The 18,923-nt window shown below is 38.9% G+C and overlaps 1 protein-coding gene across 14 annotated transcripts in view; it reads left to right on the top strand.

The window, feature by feature from the left end:
• Positions 1–18,923, top strand: part of GNG12 (G protein subunit gamma 12) — a 211,790-nt gene that overhangs the window by 123,464 nt on the left and 69,403 nt on the right. For 12 of the 14 annotated variants that reach the window (XR_002781738.1, XR_002781741.1, XR_002781737.1 and 9 more), the window contains one exon: positions 18,442–18,495. The gene's annotated coding sequence lies outside the window, so the exon portion shown is untranslated. Of the gene's footprint in view, positions 1–16,487; positions 16,493–18,441; positions 18,496–18,923 lie in introns of all 14 variants that reach the window. The other 2 variants (XR_002781742.1, XM_011365727.1) reach the window with 1 other exon arrangement.

Below are 18,923 nucleotides of genomic sequence, written 5' to 3' on the forward strand. Positions count from 1 at the left end.
TAAACGCCCTGTGCCCATGTTCATAACACCCCAGAAGCAGTGCCCATGTTGACTGTAAATGGACTGACCCTTCTTTTTTCACCTCCAACCCCATTTTTTAGGTCAGAACTTCTTCAGGCAAAGTATAAAAAGTTTAACTGAGAATTATTTTAATAAAATCAACTGGGGATTTTTCCAGAAGTCCGAGGCTTTCCCTAAGCCTCATAACCTTAGTTGGACTTCTTGAGATTTCAGGTGTGGAGTGTTGTTTTATTTTTGTGTTATTCATACTTGAGTCATTTTTTTTTTCACAGTCAATTTAATTTATGATTTTGTGCTTCTTGAGTCAGCTGTGCTTATAAATCTAAGTGCTCAAAAAGCAGCGGGACTGCCTTTCTGCAGGCTCTTGTCTTGCACTTGGTGGCACATTTTAGGAGGACATTTCCACCTTTTAATGAAATGTAAGGGTAGGGGAGCTCTGCTTTTCAGAGGCCTGTATCTTAATGACAGGATAAATTAGATATGAATAGAAAAATAATTTTAAATATTATTCTGGTGATCGTGCATTCTGTTTTATCAGTTAATTTTTAACTCAGAAGAGTGTAATATTCCAGGTTAGAATGAGCCAGATATTGAAGCGAGGTGAGCTGATTCCAGGTTAGAATGAGCCAGATATTGAAGTGAGGTGAGCTGAGGTAGGTAGCTAACTAATCCATTTCTATTGACCTTAACAAAATAGTTACAATTAAGCAATTGATTTTACTCTCTGTACTCTATTTAAAAGATATTGATAATTACAATCCCTCTTTCTTAATGTGGACATGAGAGTTAAATGAACTAAAGGGCAACTCGACTAATAAACGTATATTATTGAGCATCTGCTATATGTCATATACTTCGTGTCTGGAGTTATAATAGAAAACGAGATTGAAATAGAGCTCACAGGAAAGTTCTTACAACTGTACTTAGTATGTAGAAAAATATTCATTAAATGGTACCATCGTTATTATTTTTCTTTGAGAGAAGTGCGCCCAAGTTCAGAAATTCTTGAACAAGCCAGACAGAGTTAGCCAAGGGAAGGGTGTAGAAATTCAGGCCTCAAGCAAAAAAACATTCTGAGCGTGCCAGTCTCGGCAAAGAATGGTTTGTTCCTGTGAAGCAAAGCCTGGGTTATCTAAATGTACAGTTTGGAAAGAGTCACGTATTTGCGCTCTCACACACATGCACAAACACAGCATTCATTATCATGTGGCCATCAGGCACTGAGAACAATGTATATGTTTAGCCTGGCAAGTTAATGGATGTCTTTGATCAGTAGGACATTCATTTTCATGATAGGCACCTAGAAGGCATGTTTTTCAAAATTGGTCACATGTTAAATTGTGAACATGCATTTTGTAAGACTTCTGTAATATTGATCATAAGAAGGGCCATGGAGATAAAATAGTAGAAAAAGAGCCAATTATAAGTGATTTTACTAAATTGTGAATTTTTATTATCCACTTAAGATAATAAGCTATTCTTTTGAGTCCACACTCACATTCTGATGCCAGGCAGTTTCTTATTTTTGGGTAGTTGAGATCAGTGTGTACATCCTTTTTGTTGGTCTATTTTTGAATCTACCTTGGTTCATGTTGTCCTATGTCCTTAAACTCCATATCTTTCTCTTTATGATAGCAGTATAATGATCCCCTGCACCGATAAATAGACATTGATTTAACTTTTCATTCAAATATTGGACATTTGAGTTGTTTCCATTGTTTCACAGTGAGGAACATATTGGCTATAAATATTGTGTACAAATTGCTCAGTCAGCAATTTGTTCACCGTCTAGAATGGCACTCTCTGCCAAAGTCTTGGACGTGTTATCAACTCATTAAACTAAGAGTCTTAAGAACTGGCATTCAGGGTTTCCTGAGACAACATCTTATTCTTTGGCTTATTTTTTATTATTATTCAATTAGCAGATATGTAGGGAGGACCTGTTGTGTGCCAGGCAGTACCAGGCACTGGTGAGCAAGGTAGAAAAAGTCCCCGACTAATGGTGCATACAGTGGCCAATGGAAGATGAGAAGCAGAAGTCATCACAGTGACATTGCTATCCTTTGTAAACACAGTGTTAGACTTCCAGTTGAAAAGTGGACTTTTGGTCTGGGTGCTGCAAATGTCTAGATACTGTACAATGTAACTACTTTAGATTAACTGTAATTGGTGGGATGGGGGCCCCTCAAAATTGTAAAATATTGAAAAGCAATACAGTTTTTGTTATTTCTAAATTAGGCTAACAAAGTAGTGGCTAGGTTTGAAGCTGCATGGTATAGTAAAAAGCACAAGGCCTGTGAATTCAGGTAGTCCTTAATTTGACTCTTAACTCTGCCACTTATAGACTTGTGGTTTGGGGAAAAACATTTGAACCTTCTGAACCTCAGTGGCCTTATCTCTAAAATGGACATAGCATTTTCTGTCTTTTGGGGTTTTTATATCTCCAGTGTCTAGTGCAGTGCCCAGAACAGGGTAGGGACTCAGCAGTTGGTTTTTGGAAGATAAAAAGAAAGGATGTATGGATGGATGAATGGATAATTGGTTAGGTAGATGAATGGATGATGGATGGATCGGTGGACGGATAGAACGATCACTCTGGATTTAAAAGACTGAGGGCCTCTGCTCAATAATTTATGTATTATAAATAATATAGATACATATATGCATAATAGAAATAATTTAAGTAAGTTATATTTGCCCCATTAGCTTGAGATTTGTCAAGCAAATTTTCTCACTTCTATGTTAGTGGAGACCAAATTAAAAAGCTATAAACCTCTCTTTTGTCATCTCATGTCTATCAAGATTATAAGTAACAGAAAAGAAAACATGACTAATTGTGGCCCTATCAAGGAGGGGGTTATTTTCCACACCTACAGAAAGTGTGAAGGAGGTATCTGCATCTGCCATTTGCCACTGATCTATACTCTTTTCATTCCTTGATCCACCCTCTTTGCCATGTTGAGTTTTTAACATTTGGACTTCCTTTCTCATAGTCACTAAATGGCTGTCACAGTTTTGCTCCTCATGACCAGTTTTAAAGTTGAGAACCAAGGAGGAGCCTATCACGGGGCTTCTGTCTTTCATGAAGAGGCAAAATCTTTTCTTAGAATCTTCACAAAATTTCCCCTTGGATCTCACTGGATTGACAGGGCACATGTCCACCCTTGGAGAAGGGCTCCCACCTTTACTGAGCTCATAGCTTCTCTGCCTGAACAAACTGGGGTTCCGTTAGCAGGGAAATGTTGAGGGCTATATGGAGGGGGGACCATCATAGTGTCACAGTGCCAGCGACATTTTCGCTTAAATAAACTGGTTAATAAAAAAACAAGTTCAAGTTTAGTGGATATGATTTACTTATAAGACTTTGTTATCTGTTAGGGAATTCAGGATTTGCAAGCCTCAGTTGGGGTGTAAGATTCTGTTAGTTTCAAGCTGATTAGAAATGTTTTTGTTGTGTATCTTTATTATGTGTGTGAGGGTTTGTTTTTTTCTTTTCCTTCTTCCTTTTTGAGTGGTAGAAGAAAAAGCATAAAAGAGTTAAAACAGTAAAATATTTTCTGGAATTAGTGCTAGGCCTCTGAAATGCTGCAACCCTGAATCCCTGTGCTAAAACTGTCCAAAAGACTTGTTAACAAAATACTTCTCCAACCAAGCTAAGCGAAGAGAAGAAAATGTGAAATACTCTTTGAGGGAGGCTGGGGATCGGGTGGGGATAGTGGTGGGGGCACTGAAAGGAGGGTTGGCAGCAAAGCTTTGCAGGAGAGTGCAAGAATATGAGGGTCAGTCTCAGTACATGGTCGACGTTGGCACTACCCACGTTCGCCGTTCAGAGAACAGAGGAAGAAAGGGAGCCCACTTGCACAGCCGGAGAGGGATGCAGAGGGCAGTGGAATTAAGTCCAGAGTTAAATGGCACACACACACATTTTAGGAATCCAGATTTGTGGTTAAAAGAAAAAAAAATTAAGTGTTTTTTTGTGGGAGCTTTTGACTTGGATGGCAAAATGCTTACTAATCAGCATCCACCATTTTCCTCTTTTGGACAACTTACATTCCTAAACAATAAAATAAATAGGATTCCAAGTAACACACATCAAAATTTTAAGATTTATAGAAATACTTACACATGTAAGGAAAAGTTCACCAAGACTTGCATATAATTTATTGCATTTTATTTATTGAGGAGGTAAAAGGTCAAAACTGATACTGATCAGTGTTTTCTATTTATGTTATTTCTAATGTTAGCATTTGAGCATATCCTTGAACTGGGCTATTTCTCAAGTGACTGGAGATTAACAACATCTTTTTATACAAGAATTCCACAGTCTCTCATATAAAAGCTCCAGAAAGGTAATGCTATAAAAAAGGAGAAAAGACACAGTAGACAAATGCCAGTTGACCTAACTCTCTGTAGCTGAGGTTTGCTCAGAGGCGGAGTAAAGGAGAGAAAGGTGGAATTCACAGAAGAAGATACTGGTCCCTGCGGGATAGCATTCCATTGCCACTCTGGGAAAATGCCAGAGGGCTTGGGGAATGGCTGTCCCCTCGGAGCTAACACTGACTCCTTGGTGCTTCATGATAAATGGGGCTCATTCATAAAGGAAAACACTGCTCTTCTGAAAAGCACCCATATTGAAGAAGCAACCAGAAAACCCAAAGAAAGGCATTGGAAATGCCTCGCAAGAGGAATCTGGGCTTCCTTCTGCCTCTTCTGAAGGGTTTTCTTAATATTCCACAGTATTTTTCTATGGCCGCTGGGCCCAAACTGCCTGGAAGCATACAACAAAGGTAGTGTAGCAAACCACTTGGCATTGAAATCAGAGCCAGCTGTATTCAGAATTAACTAAAAGAAACACTGACACTGCCATAAATAAGGCAGACAGTCTATTGAATTCTCTGAGCTTTTTGTTTTAAGGCAGTAAAGCTTTACGCCTGTAGTGTGAGGCAAAAGATTGCAAAACATGTCAGATGCTTCGTAAAAACTCAGGGTATATCTATGAATTTGTATACATTGAACTCAACCACCACATCGTTGATCCTCAAGGGGATGGGGCACCCTAGCCCACTCCCCAATGGTGTGTTTCAGAGAGGGCAGACATGTCAGAATCTAAAGGGGGAAGGGCATGTCTCATCTAAAAATCATATTATGATTCACTTGGGAAGAGGGGAAATATTTATTTCATGATACAAACATCTGAAAGTCAAGATCAACAAAATATTTTGGCTAGTTGAGAATATGCATTCATTCAATAACAAAAATGTTTTATTGAATGCCTAGTCTGTGTCAGGCATTGCCTCAGGCAGTGAGGGTGTAACAGTGAACAAACAACATCCTTTTCTCATAGAGTTTACATTCCAGTGTAGGAGAGGGCTAATAGTTCAGTAGGATAGAAAAATAGAGCATTAAGTACTATGAAGAAAAAAAGGGTAAGGGGAGAGAGAGTAGAGCCTCTCCGAGGAGATGATTCTTGTCACAGAGACCTGAAGGTTGTGGGGTTGCAAAGTGTACAGGCCTAGGGTATCTGAGAAAAAGTTAAAGCTGAAGGAAGAATCAGTGCCACAGTCCTGAGTCAGGGAATTGCTTGGCATATATGAGGAGAAGGGGTGGTCATTGTGACTGGGTAGAGTGAGCCAGGTCCAGTTCATGTATAACCTGGTAGGTCAAAGAGCTGACTTCAGTGTGTGCTAAGTGTGGTGGGAAGTCATTGGAGAGATTGGAGAGTTTTGAGCAGGGGATTAAAGTGTTCTGATGACACTCCTCCTGCTGGGGGAGACTAGATGTTGGGGCTAGGGAGCAAGAGTGAAGCCCAGTGATCAGTATGGAGGCTGCTAAAGTTGTTCAGGTGAGAGATGCTGCCAGTTTGGACCATGGGGGTGGGGGCAGGGTGGTCAGGTGGGCAGTAGAGGAGATGCTGAGATGTGATTGGATTCAGGAGCTATATTTTGAAGGTAGGGCTGGCAGGATTTTACTGGTGGATTGACCGGATGTAGAGTAGGTGAGGATGGAGACAAAGATGACTGAGGATTTGGGCTTGAACAAGGGCGTGAATGATGGTGTCCCACTTTCAACATTGGGAGTCCCAGGGGAGGAGTGGTGCAGGATGATTGTTAATTTGGCGGTGGCTATGGTTAAGTTTGAGATGGTTAACAAGGCATCCTAGGGGCAGGTTAAGAAGTCAGTTGGGTAAATAACTACAGTTCAGAGAAAAGGCCGAGGATAGAGACGTAGATTTGAATGTCGTTAGATTTAAGAAGAGGAGAGAATTCAACAAAGGGAGATGAGAGTATATGTCATAGTTTCTCAAAACATCTAAGGAAGGGCACATCAGAATCTAATTGAGGAAGGGAAGGAGTTCATGGTTATCAAAGATGAGTGTGAGTTTTAAAAGGTTAAGAAAGACTATCTTACATCATCAGTACATCATACAGTTGTTCATAGAATTTGGGGAGACATGTTCACAGGAACAAAAGCTAGCTTTGGCAGTAGAAGATAAATAGGCACTGTCGATATAAGAAACACCTAAACCTATAGAGAATTTTTGTGAGTTTATTTGAACCAAACTGACAACATATGTCAGGGAGCAAGATCTTAAATGCCACGGAAAATAACAGTTTTGCAGCATCTTTTATGCATTTGAAATTAAAGAGGAAACTAAGGAAGATTACATGGAGGTGGGGGAAAGCAAAGTTGGGATTGGATTACAGGGCAGTTAACAGTATTTGTTCTTTTGAGGGTGATTAGGGCTTATTTCAAAGGTTTATTAACCTAGATGCGCAAAAACAATGGACAGGGCTCACTTAAGGCAAAGATAAACCTTTTACTAAAAAGTTATATGCCTGGGACGTGACTTACCCACTATGACCTGCCCTATTGGGAATTTATGAACACATCACTCTGTGAGGTTACTTTGCACAGAACCTCCTTTATTCGTCCACAGAACCTAATTTCTGAATTAGCTGGTCCTCCACTAGACCATTGAGCATTTCTGGTGTAGATAATTAAGTTTATGTAAACATGTATATCCAGAGTTCCCCCCTCCCCATTTATTGTAAACCTAGGGTGTATTACCTAAAGAGCTCATTCTTGTGGGCAGGAAAACAAACACTTAGAAGTATGAAGTATAGGATATGCAGTCAACGGGCCTTGTGAGTTGTCTGTACAGATACATAAACAAATGAGAAACGGAGGGGCCCAAGGAGAGGGGTTGAGCATGGAAATGGCTAGCTCCATGGTTAAAACGTCGTCAAAGGCCCTGGGCTGCCTTTAATCTCCTCCCCAGTGATATGATGAATGACAGATTTTTTTTTTCTTGGCTCTAGGTGGTGGTTTTTGTTTTTTTCTGATTCAGTGAGTATATGTTTTTGTACTTCCCCAAGGGAAAGTCATTCAGAATATATGTAAATGGGACGGTCCATAAAAATGTCTGGAAAACAAATGTTACAATACAGGCAGCAAAGGTGGCTTTGCTCAGGAAGCAAGTGGGAGGTGTAAGAACAGGTAGGTTATACAAGATGTGCTGGTTTTCCTAGAAGAGGTTTTCTACCTTTTTAATTATGTGGCTCTGAGTGGATTTTGTTGAACACAATTGAATTTGTTGTATTAAGCTATTGATCTCTTGATAATATAAGAATAGAGGAACAAGTCCTTAGAATCTCTATTACTTATCTACTCCTTTGATTGATTTTTCAATGACAAAAAGATTCTCAACCACCAACCCTGTCTTGGCAGCTACAGTTTAAGACTAGACCATTCATTGGAGTCAAAGCCCCAAAACCAGGGTGGGATATTTCATGGCACTCCCACTCCACGAGTCTGTGAGCCACTCAGCCTCACCTGAGAAGCACTTCTCATTTCCTTCTCTTTCGGAGTCTGAGGCTTGGAGAAGTATGCTCATTCACACCAAAGGTCTGGCAGTGTGAAAACAAAACCTCCCATGCCTTGTTTTGCTGACCCGTGATCAGGGCTGTACCCTTTGCTGCCTCCTGCCCTTATTATGCTGCCTGACTCTGTGTGGCAGACGTAACCTGAATATTTCTGCGATGACTCTCTCAGTATCTAACAGAAAGTGTGTCATCAAAAGATGTGATACGATTAGAGAGCTAACCCTTGTGAACAGAATGATTATTTTCAACATACTACCAAATCTCAGTTACCCACAATGCTCCCCTAAATTGAAATTTTTTAGAGGGAAACATAGTTCTAGTATATATTACTAGTGATAAATGCTGCTAAATTTTACACTTTTTATTTTAAAAGTTTCCTGAGGCTAATAAAAATTTAACTCGACCAAACAGATTTTTTTCTTGAACTGTTTAAGCATGGTTGGATTTTGAAAATATTTTTGTGTTGAAAACTAACTAGAAATGTGTTGGAAATCATTGCTGCCAGAGAGAGTCTAAGGCTCATATCTTTATCCATTGTCGTCACGAGTTCTTACAAGAAGTGTTGAGCCTGGCTAACATTAGCTGAGCTTCCTTTGAATCAGGATTGAATGGTGGGCCCTTAGCTCTTACCAGTGTAAGTCCTTCCTGCATCTTCCTCAGAGGCTATGTACTCATTATCCCTTTGCAAGGAAAGGAGTACTCGTGAAGAGCTTATGTTCCCTTTTATCAGACAAGAACTGTGTGCAACAGCCGCCTGACTCAACAACACTGTAGCGAAAACTCAAGTATTGCCATCATCTCATCCACAGTCGCTGGTAATTTTCTTTTCTGTAGTTCTACAAGGCCCAATTTTTTGCTTTCATTCTGTGAAGATTTATCAGCCACGCTCTGCTTGTTAAATATAGCCAAAAAGCAGTACCCTATTGTGGCTGTAATTTATTGGAAATTCTGTTGTGTTGTTTTTCTTTGTCTTCTAAACATTCTTAACTGTCTGTTGAATAGTACGAGTATAAGCTGTTGCAATGGGTAGGGCACTGTAAGAGCCCTAGTTAACAAAGATATTTGAAAATACGCTTACTACTCTGTATGGGTAAGTAGACTCATTTTTTAAAGGAAGATTTTCAATATGAAAAGTTAAAGTTGAAAGATATTTGGTTAATTCTCAGTACACAACAGTAACATAAATTCAGCCTTTTGGCTAATGATTGCTTTCTGTAAGCATTAAGTGATTCTTTACCTTCAGCATGACAGCCATTGATCACTAAGCTTGTCTTTATGCTTTGCAAATATTATGTCGTATGAATTATTGTAAATGATATAGGATCCCCAGATAAGCCCCCAAGAAACCCCCAAAGGATCCCTAGCTAAAGAGTCTAGGTTAGCTTCCAGGGAATTGGATCACATTTAACTTTGTAGCAGTTCTGTGAAAACCAGAGGATGTAAAATAAACCCTGTTGTCCACTTGATACACCTCACAAACTCTGAGTAGGTGACCAACCGTCTTGGTTTGTATGGCACTGAGGGGATTTCTGGACAAGGAATTTTCAGTGCTAAAACTGGAAAGTCCCAGTCGTACCAGCATGAGTTGGTTTCCCTAGTCAGAAATAGGATTAATGAACAGAAAGGAATATCAGTATTCTAAAACCAGCAGCTTATCTGTAAAATGGAGGTAATTCTATCTTCCTCATACGGTTATGATAAGGCCTGCTCACTTTTCCTATCTGTGAGGTTAGGGAACTGGCTATTGCTTTTTCCTTGGAATTGGGGACCAGCATCATCTCTGATGGGCCAGTCTATCTCCTTGCCCTCCAGAGGCCTGTCACCTAAAAGGCCTTGGCTGTTCCCTCTGGATGAGCTAGCTCTTTCCAATGAGAGGAAGCTAGAGTTCCTGGGTTGTTTCCATTGTGGCCCCATGGTTCTCACTGTAGTTACCAGTTTTGGGTTTGCCTGCTCCTGATTCTTGGGTAATTAGGGTTCTCTCTGATTTGAAACTCCTTTACTACATAGCACTAAGCTGTTTGCAGTCCCCAGAGAACACAGGTATTTGTTTCTTCTTGGGCATTTGCTCATGTCTCCCTCCTTTCATCTTCTGGCTAATCCTGGTCATTTTTCACACTATAGCTTCAATACTGCTGCCTCGTGGGAGCCTTCTGTGATCATCCCAGACTGGTATAGGCATCTCTCCCTTGTGCTTGCAGAGTTCCTTTTACTTACTGTGATTAAATTATGTGCAATTGGAGCTATAATTGCCTGATCAGTTGTCCGCATGACTTATCGTGGGCTCCTTGAGGGGAGAGGCTATATTTTGTTTTCTGTTGTATCCCCATCACCTTCCACATTGCCACGGACATAGTTGGTACAGAGAGGCTTATATAGAGCAGGATGGTGGAAGAGCCACCAAGGAATAAACCACCTTCATCTACAATTTGCTTTGGCCTTGCTTTGGCCCTGTCAGCCACTGTCCTTCCAATTCTCCTTGGGAGACATAAGCCACTAGATCTTTTTCAAAAGCCACATCCTCTCTGTCCAGGGACCACCATTCAGTTCAGTTAGGTCTTAATTTGCCTTGTAAGGCACTGAGCATATTAGGAAAATGCAGACACAGTAACCAACCCAAACTGTCAAGAGTTACATAAATATTAATAGGACCTGAAAATATTATGTAGGGTGGGGCATATAATTTTATGTTTATTTGCATATGCACAGAATAAAAATATTTCTACTCTGACAAGTTTCAATAAAATGTGAAATCTTTCCCTCAGTCATGAAGATCTAGTGACCCTCAGGCTGTACTGTATTAAATTGCGCATTTTGGATGTTTCATTTCATAATTTGATCCAGATTATTTTCTTTCTCCTTAGTGAACATTAATCGTTTCCTGTGAATTTTCCTGATATTAGGAAACAGATGTTTCATATTTTTTATCTCAGTTTTCCCTAAATGCTGACCCAGAACTTTTGTTGCGCGTGCGTGCGTGTGTGTGTGTGTGTGTATGTATGTGTGTATGTTTACACAATGAATTTTTAAGTTATATCAGAATCTGCATATGAAAGCATAACAGATATATCTACAAAATTATACATATTTGTTCAAGGCTGGAAACGTTTTCCGACGTTCTGTTTACTGTAGTTCAGTTTTATTTAACTAACGTTGACTTCTGGCCTAAGAATGCAGTGAAACTGTCTCATGATAGTGTGCTTGCCAAAATAAGGAGTAATATAACAAAAAGCACAGAGCTAATGCAACCTGTACTTTAATGCTATGGTTTTTAACCAAACTTTTTTTTTTTTTTCACTGTTCTCTCCTAACTATATAAAATTCTTCCCCCATCACTTCATGAAACACTGAATGAGTGCCACCTCTTTGAAAAGCAGGGCGCTAAGCCCTTTGGGAGATACAAACACAAATAAGATATGGACGCTTGATACCTTATCCAGTACAAGAGGTAAAATATATATAAAGTACCTGTAGTAAAAGGTAGAAAGTGGTAAAGTTTGTAGAAATTCTAGGAGAGGAGGCAATTCATTGAGCCAAAGAATGAGAATACTGAGAGAGGAAGTGGTATTCATATTAGGTTAAAGGAAAAAAGGCAACATTTAATTTAGGTTTTAATTATTTAAATTTTTTTAACTGCATAAAAACTGCTTAAGGATGGTCCTTTATATAAGCTATTGTTTTTGGTGGGTTTGCTCAAATAATACTAACATGTCTTGAGCACCTCCACTGGTATAGGCACAGTTCTCTGATGCTTTGTAGAAAGGCTTTTTAATAGGAAATGATGGGGAATTGTGCTTTGGATAATAATGCATCTTGCACAAAATATATCTCTTTATTTTACCTCACAAGCTTCCTTTCAAGAGAGGTTCTTTGTTCAGAAAAGGGACTCAGTTCACACTTGGCCAGTTTCAGGATTTGTTGTTTCTAAGTCACCTAACTTGTCTGGGATTCGGTTTTCACCACCATACGTAGGAATTGTCAGACCCCCCAGCTCACTCAGAGTTGCTGTGAAAATCAAAGTAGGTTCAAATGGATGATAAAAAGCAATACGAATCCAAACATTTACCAAGAAGCTATAGCCTAGCTCATGAGGTTCATACAAAATATGGCTGTTGCTTATTTATCAAAATTCTGTGTAAATGAAAAGATTATCTTAAAATTATAAAATATCTGAAATATTTTTGTAGCAAATACATATTAATTCTTAATTATCATCCACTATAATGAACTCATTCAAATTCAGAAGAAAAATATCAAGATTCTACTACATGAATAAGCAAACTATAAATTATTATTTTAAGGTGACAAACCATTAATGAACAGAGAAAAATGTTCCCTCTCACTATCTTAAAAATGAAAATCAAAGCAGCATTAGGGATACCATTTAATGTATAAAAATTCAATTTCAGAAATTCTCCATTATTTTGTTAGTGATATTAGTGTATGTTAATAAATGACCCTTTAAAAGCAAAAAACTGCTAATTCTACTATAAGAATTTAGAGAAGCTAGGGAAATAAGTTGAAGGAATGAAAAAAGCTAAAGCATGAAGATATCCAATTATTTATAATAATAAATATTGTTAATAAATATTCAGCATTAGGGGAGTGATTTAATAAATTAGGACTTTTTAACATGAAGGACTGTTATTAGGCCCCTTAAATAATTATCACGAATTTATGTACAAACACACAAAAGATATTTAAAATTTAAATTAAAATGGAAGAAGAAAATAATAGCCATCATTTACGGAGTCTTTCCTAGTGGCACTGTGCCAATAGTCTCCCTTTTTATCCTTACAGCAGCTGTGTGCAAAAGGTATTTCACACTTTAGAAATTGAGGCTTAGAGGTAAATTGTTCAAATACTTGCAGCTCACTAGTTGAGGAGCCACCATTCAAACCTAGATTTGTCCTAGTGTCTTCACTAGGTTTACAACCAATTGCGTATAAACTAACTATAGTCCTATAAAAACACATATGTCTATGGAGGGTAACAGGCAGAAGCAGAGAGTAGCACTAAGATGGTGGGAACATGGGTCAATTCCAGAGAACCTTGCTATCCTTTTAAAACTATTATTGAAAAACAAACAAAACAACAACTACTATTGCCTTTTCAACAGAAAAATGGAATAAAATATGTTGTCTGTAACATGTCTCTTAATTGTTTACTGTTTTTCTCTTAAAGGTTGGCAAGGTAGGAATGAATACATGTGTATCTTTAAAATTTCTCACTAGCTTTGGCATAATGAGGATAATTTCCCTACCAACTTATCTACAATTTAGTTGAGGATCTATACCACCAGCTCTTCAATTACAAACACAATTTTAAGTCTCTAGAAGCTCTCTGGATTAAGGACAGTGACCAGGTGGCGAGTTTCTCTCTATAAACAGCCCAGACCAGCCCTTCCGGACAGGAACCAGTCTCAAGGCAAAGATAGTGGGGTGGCACCATTTGGTTAAAGCAGGTCAAATCACCCACCCAGGGTGTGCCCTTCCCTGGAACAGAAGCCCTTGCACAATGGAGCAAAGTGTCACCATTTCGGTTCCAACTTTCTTTTTACCTTTGGAGCTCAAGACTTGATTCATGATTCTTGGGCACATATAGCATTATTTTATAAAGTCAGTATCCCTGCCAGCATCTAGTAACAGATTTCTGTGATGGACTCAAGGCACAGGGTATATTTCTTTCAACTTAGCCTCACCTTTGCGGAACATGCCTACTGTAGCATCTTTTGTATGTTTCAAAGGCTGTTTGATATCTGTTTTGCCATTTGGGATAACGTCATGTCAGAATTTGCAAGTGAAAACTAAATAGACCTGACTAGAGAACAGAAGAGAGATCACGAGACCTGGAAACATTCTCTAACATACTTCTCAATGTAATCCATTCAGGGTCATTCCCTGTTTTGCATATGGGAAAATTGAGGTACATATAAGTGAAGCGATTTACTAGAAGTCACTGGTAGTGAAGACAGATGGAGGCCAGGCCTATAAATCTAGTGTTCACTCCACTCTCCTACAATGACTATGTTATTTTCAGGAGGATTAAAATGAGACTAAAAACAAATATGTTCAGACAGATCAGAATACAATCGCCATTTAAAGCCGAAGATCTCCCAGGGCCCTACAGTAGTCCCCTTATACACAGTTTCACTTTCCCCTGTTTCAGTTAACCACGGTCACTGCAGTCCGAAAATATTAACTGGGAAATTCCAGAAATAAATTCATAAGTTTTAAATTGTGCGCTGTTCTAAGTAAAGTGAAATCTTGTGCCATCTCATTCTGTCTCGCTTGAGACATGAATCAGCCCTTTGTCCAGTGTATCCACGCTGTATACTATACGGCTCCCACCTATTAGTCACTTTGTAGCCATCTGAGGTATCAGATCAACTGTTTCAGTACTGCAGTGCTTCAAGTGACTCTTATTTTACTTAATAATGTCTCATTTACTTCACTTCATCTCATCACATAGACATTTTATTATCTCACATCATTACAAGAGGGGTGAGTACAGTACAATAAGATATTTTAAGAGAGAGACCATATTCACATAACTTTTATTACAGTATAATTGTTCTATTTTATTATTAGTTACTGTTGTTAATCTCTTACTGTGCCTAATTTATAAATTAGACTTTATCTTAGGTATGTATGTATAGGAAAAAACATAGCATGTATAGAATTTGGTACTATACATAGTTTCAGACATCTTTTGGGGGTCTTGGAATATATCCCCATCAGATAAGGAGAGCTACTCTAATTTCATATTTTATAATTGCAGTAAACTTTGTAGTAATGAACCAGGGTATCATATGTCACCTAAACAATTGAATGGCCTCATCTTGGTCACCATTGACCCATTCATCCACTGTTACCTCTTCTAGACAACTCCATACACCTACCAAAGAGACACTATTAAGCTCTTCAGTAAGTCATTTCACTCACTGCTTGTAATAAGAACTTTGTAGAACTTATCACTGTTTGACGTTGTCTTACTTGCCTCTTTGCACACTTACTTTCTGTCTCCCGTTAAAACAGGAGGGCTCCTATATCAGGAACCTTGTTTATCTCATTCACCGTTCTCTCCATCACCTATAGCTGTGCCCTGCACACAATTTGCACTCAGTAAACTTCTCAATAATAATCAATGTTTATTGTGGAAGGAGATGAGATAGCAAGAGTCAAAATACAGATTTATAATTTGGTTACTAATAACTGAGATGATGCTGACATCAATATTCATGGGAAGTTGGTGGTTTCTTTTACATTCTGGATACAAAAAGGAAGGGTGGGCGTTTTGGCTAATTGCATTTATCTGTGAGTGGGTAGGTTGGCCCACGGTCCTGATTCAATCTCTGACGTGAACTAGAAAGAGTGCTTTTTCTCCCTAGAGGTCTTGTATGTCCCAGATCTTGAAACTTTTGTCTTCCCCACTGTTAGAAAAAGAGGGGAGTGTCCTTCTACAAGGTCACCTTTTATATTCATCCAAGGGGAGTTTAGATAGTGATGGAAAGATACATATTATGAAACCCCAGGATAAAGAATGGCAAAGTCATGTCTGGACAGCAAAAGGAGGTTTTCAACACAAAGCTGTGGTTTAGAAAAAATGTATTTGGAATATGCTCATACTGAGTTATTTGAAGCCAAGAAAACCTTAAGAAACAGGTTTTATAATCTTTTTTCCTTGCGTTTTTAAAGGCAAGTATCTTTTCTAGCATTCCTTTGTAATGGCCAGCCAAGGCTTTCAGAGGGCATCTTATTACTTAGATCCATGTGCAAAATTAAATGAAGCCAACGAACTAGTCAGAGATATGATCATGCTGGCCAAGCTCTGAGTTGTGTCTGTTTCTTCTGGTATTGAACAGGCCTGAGAAATGACCATCCCCTTGGCGCTGAATGGATTTAGAAGATGAAGTTGAATCTTGCTTTGTTAAAGTACATATTTGGAGACGCTTTATCCCAATGTGTTTTTATTAGGCCCGAGTTTATAGCCTTATCTCCATCCTTCCAGTATTTTCCTGTGTGTGCCTTTATTGAGCATCCACTGTATACTGAATACCTTGCTTGGTCCTAGAAAGAGAAAGTTAAGACACATTCTTAACTTTCAGAGATTCTCCAAACAAGTGGGCAGAGAAACCAGTAAATGAAAAACCAAAACATAGGAGCCTCTCGGAATAACAGAAGGAAGTATGACCACAATAAGAGTAGAGGCAGTGGAACATAGTAGGAGACAAGTATGTTACAGCCATTAGGAGTGCAGGCTCTGAAACCACATTGTCCAAGCTCACAGTCTGGCTCTGCCACTTATAAGTCGTGTGACCTTAAGCTGCTGACTTAACCTCTGTGCCTCAGTTTGCATACTTGCTAAATGGAGTAATAAAAGAACCTACCCCATATGGTTACTGAGTGGATTAAAGGAGCACACAAAGCACATGGAACAGTGCCTGGCACATAGCTCCATAAAAATCAGCCTTTGTTATTGTCAGCAGTAGTAGTACATAATTACCAATTGAATTGAATGAAAAATACTATTACTGCAGAGAAGTTGTCCCTAAGCCAGCCAAGGGAGTTCACAAAGGCTTCCCAGAGGAGGTGGCTTTTGAACCGAGACTGGAAGATAGTCTGAGACTGTAGGGAAAGAACATGTCTTATAGAAAGAACAGAATCTGCAAAGCACAGAGGATTGAGAGAGAGTGGGGTGTTTAGGGGCCTGTAAGTAGGTCTGCGTGACTAAAGAACAAGATGCCTAGGGGAGAGCGTCCAGAAAGGAGAGCAGGCACAAATCACTGAGACTTGGGAGACTGGGCTGAGGACTTGGACTTGATCCTAAAACCTACAGGAAGCCACAGAAGGACCTTCAGCAGGTTCGGGGCTCAGCATGCAAGACTGCACAGCAGCGTCCCACAGTGGCCTCAGCCTGTGGCCTGTTCATTCTAAACATTGTTACTCACCAACCTCCTTCCCTGATCTGGGCTGAGAGTTCATATGTCTGGATCTGATTTGTCTCACGAGGTGTGATTTCTTTGGGGACCACAGATTAATAAAGTGAAAAGGATGTGTTTTCTTAATTCCTTTCTACCTGATTTGTCCTCTCATATTTCATACCCTTGCTGAGAGAAATATAGAGATGTCTATCTTACAGACCCCTTTGGGAATCAGGTGAAAGTGACAGACCCTACGCTCAGATAATTTGTGGAGACAAGATTTTCTAGCCCCACATTAACCTCTCACTGCATCCAAATAGGTCCTCACACCCAGAGTAGTCTTTCGATCCCAGTCCTGCTTGTGTTTTTTGTGCTCTCTCCCCAAATTGTCTGTAATTTAATTTGCCTGCACATCCCATAATGCTTACATTTGCCATCACTGCTATTATCTATCATGAGCGCAGTCTTGGATCACTTGGTGATTGTAATTAAAACTGAAAGTAATTACCTTATTTTGAGCCATTCAAATTTAATTGAGTATGGTAGCTAAGGACATGGGCTCAAGGGGCATACTACATGGATTAGAACTCCAGCTCTGTCACTATCTTGTAACCTTAACCTCTTCGTGCCTCAATTTCCTCATTCAAAATGGGAATGATAATATACTTACATGATGAAGTTATTGTGAGGATTCATTGAGGAAACATAGGAACATACTGAGAATAGTTCCTGACACATCATAGGTGCTATATATAAGTATTTGCTATTATTACATTATTATTTCTACTAAAATGACATCATGAATGGAGTAATGATGAATTACTAGAAGCAGGGAAATAGATGAGTAAAATCTCCATATGCATTTGACTCACTTTGGAGCCTTGCCAGTAACCGAAAGCCCAGAACAGATTCCCCAGGCCTGTAGAGTCTGGTGTGGTCACCAGCCACTGTGATTATCAACTACTTAAAATATGACTATCCCAACTTGAGATATACAGGGTCTTGAAGATTTAGTATGAAAAAAAAAAAAGAAGTAAAATGTCTCATTAATAATTTTATATTGGTTATAATGAAATAATAATATTCTGAATAAATTATGTATGTGGCTTGTGCTATATTTCTGTTGAACAGCACTGCCTTAGGCTCACCATTATCAATAAAACAAAAATTTGTGGTTGTGATAAGGTGACCACTATTGAAAAGCGTCGTATACTCCTCTTGCTATTCAAGTTATGCTGGACCATCCAATTTTTGTTGGTTCCATAAAGGGAGCCATGGCTCTGTCCTAGCAGAAGGGGACTGAGGGACCAAGGCAAGAGCAACAACTAGGGAGGCTTCCGCTGACTTGGAGGGGTTTGGATGAAAACACTACCATTTATAGTTATACTGGGCTCAGCCTTTCAGCACTTTCTGAAGTAGATGAGAGAATGCTTTCTATTCAGGAAGTTGAAATATGTAGGCAAAAAAATTTCTCCCTATTCCATCAGGAGCCAGAAAAAGCTTTGCTAATCTTTAACCAAAAGAATAATACTCAACATATGTCAGCCACTTGGGACAGAAAGCACACCCTTTCCAAATGTGATGTACTTACGGAATGTTTGTTTAATTCTATTTCAGATTCATTCCCCCCACTTGAAACCTGAAAACAGTGGGCCACACAAAGTCTTACTGGTAAGTTCTCTTTTTTAAAACAAAGTGACTGCTTGACATTATTTTCAAAGTGATATTTACACTTCTAAGTTAGATGCATCCCTACCAGTATTATGATTAGATGTTTATTTATTCACACTTTTTTCCCCTCTCTGAAACGATTTTAAATGTTTCTATGCCTTTAAAAAAAAAAAAAAAAGATCAATCCATGTTCTTTTGCTAAGTACATGTTCAGGGAAAAGATATATGATTACATGCCAAATACTATTAAAATAAAACTTTTTTTTTTTGTAATGAAACTATTTCCAGGCCTCGGTCGATGGTCCACTAGTTTCAAGCAGTATCCACAACAAAGTGTTACTTCAGCCAAGGAATGCAGACAGTCCTTTGCAGTGTGTTGTAATGAAAACTGGCGCACAGCTAAAACATGTTAACTTTCTTATTGCTCT

This window comes from Pteropus vampyrus, unplaced genomic scaffold (assembly GCF_000151845.1).
Source record: "Pteropus vampyrus isolate Shadow unplaced genomic scaffold, Pvam_2.0 Scaffold115, whole genome shotgun sequence".
Taxonomy (NCBI): Eukaryota; Metazoa; Chordata; class Mammalia; order Chiroptera; family Pteropodidae; genus Pteropus; species Pteropus vampyrus.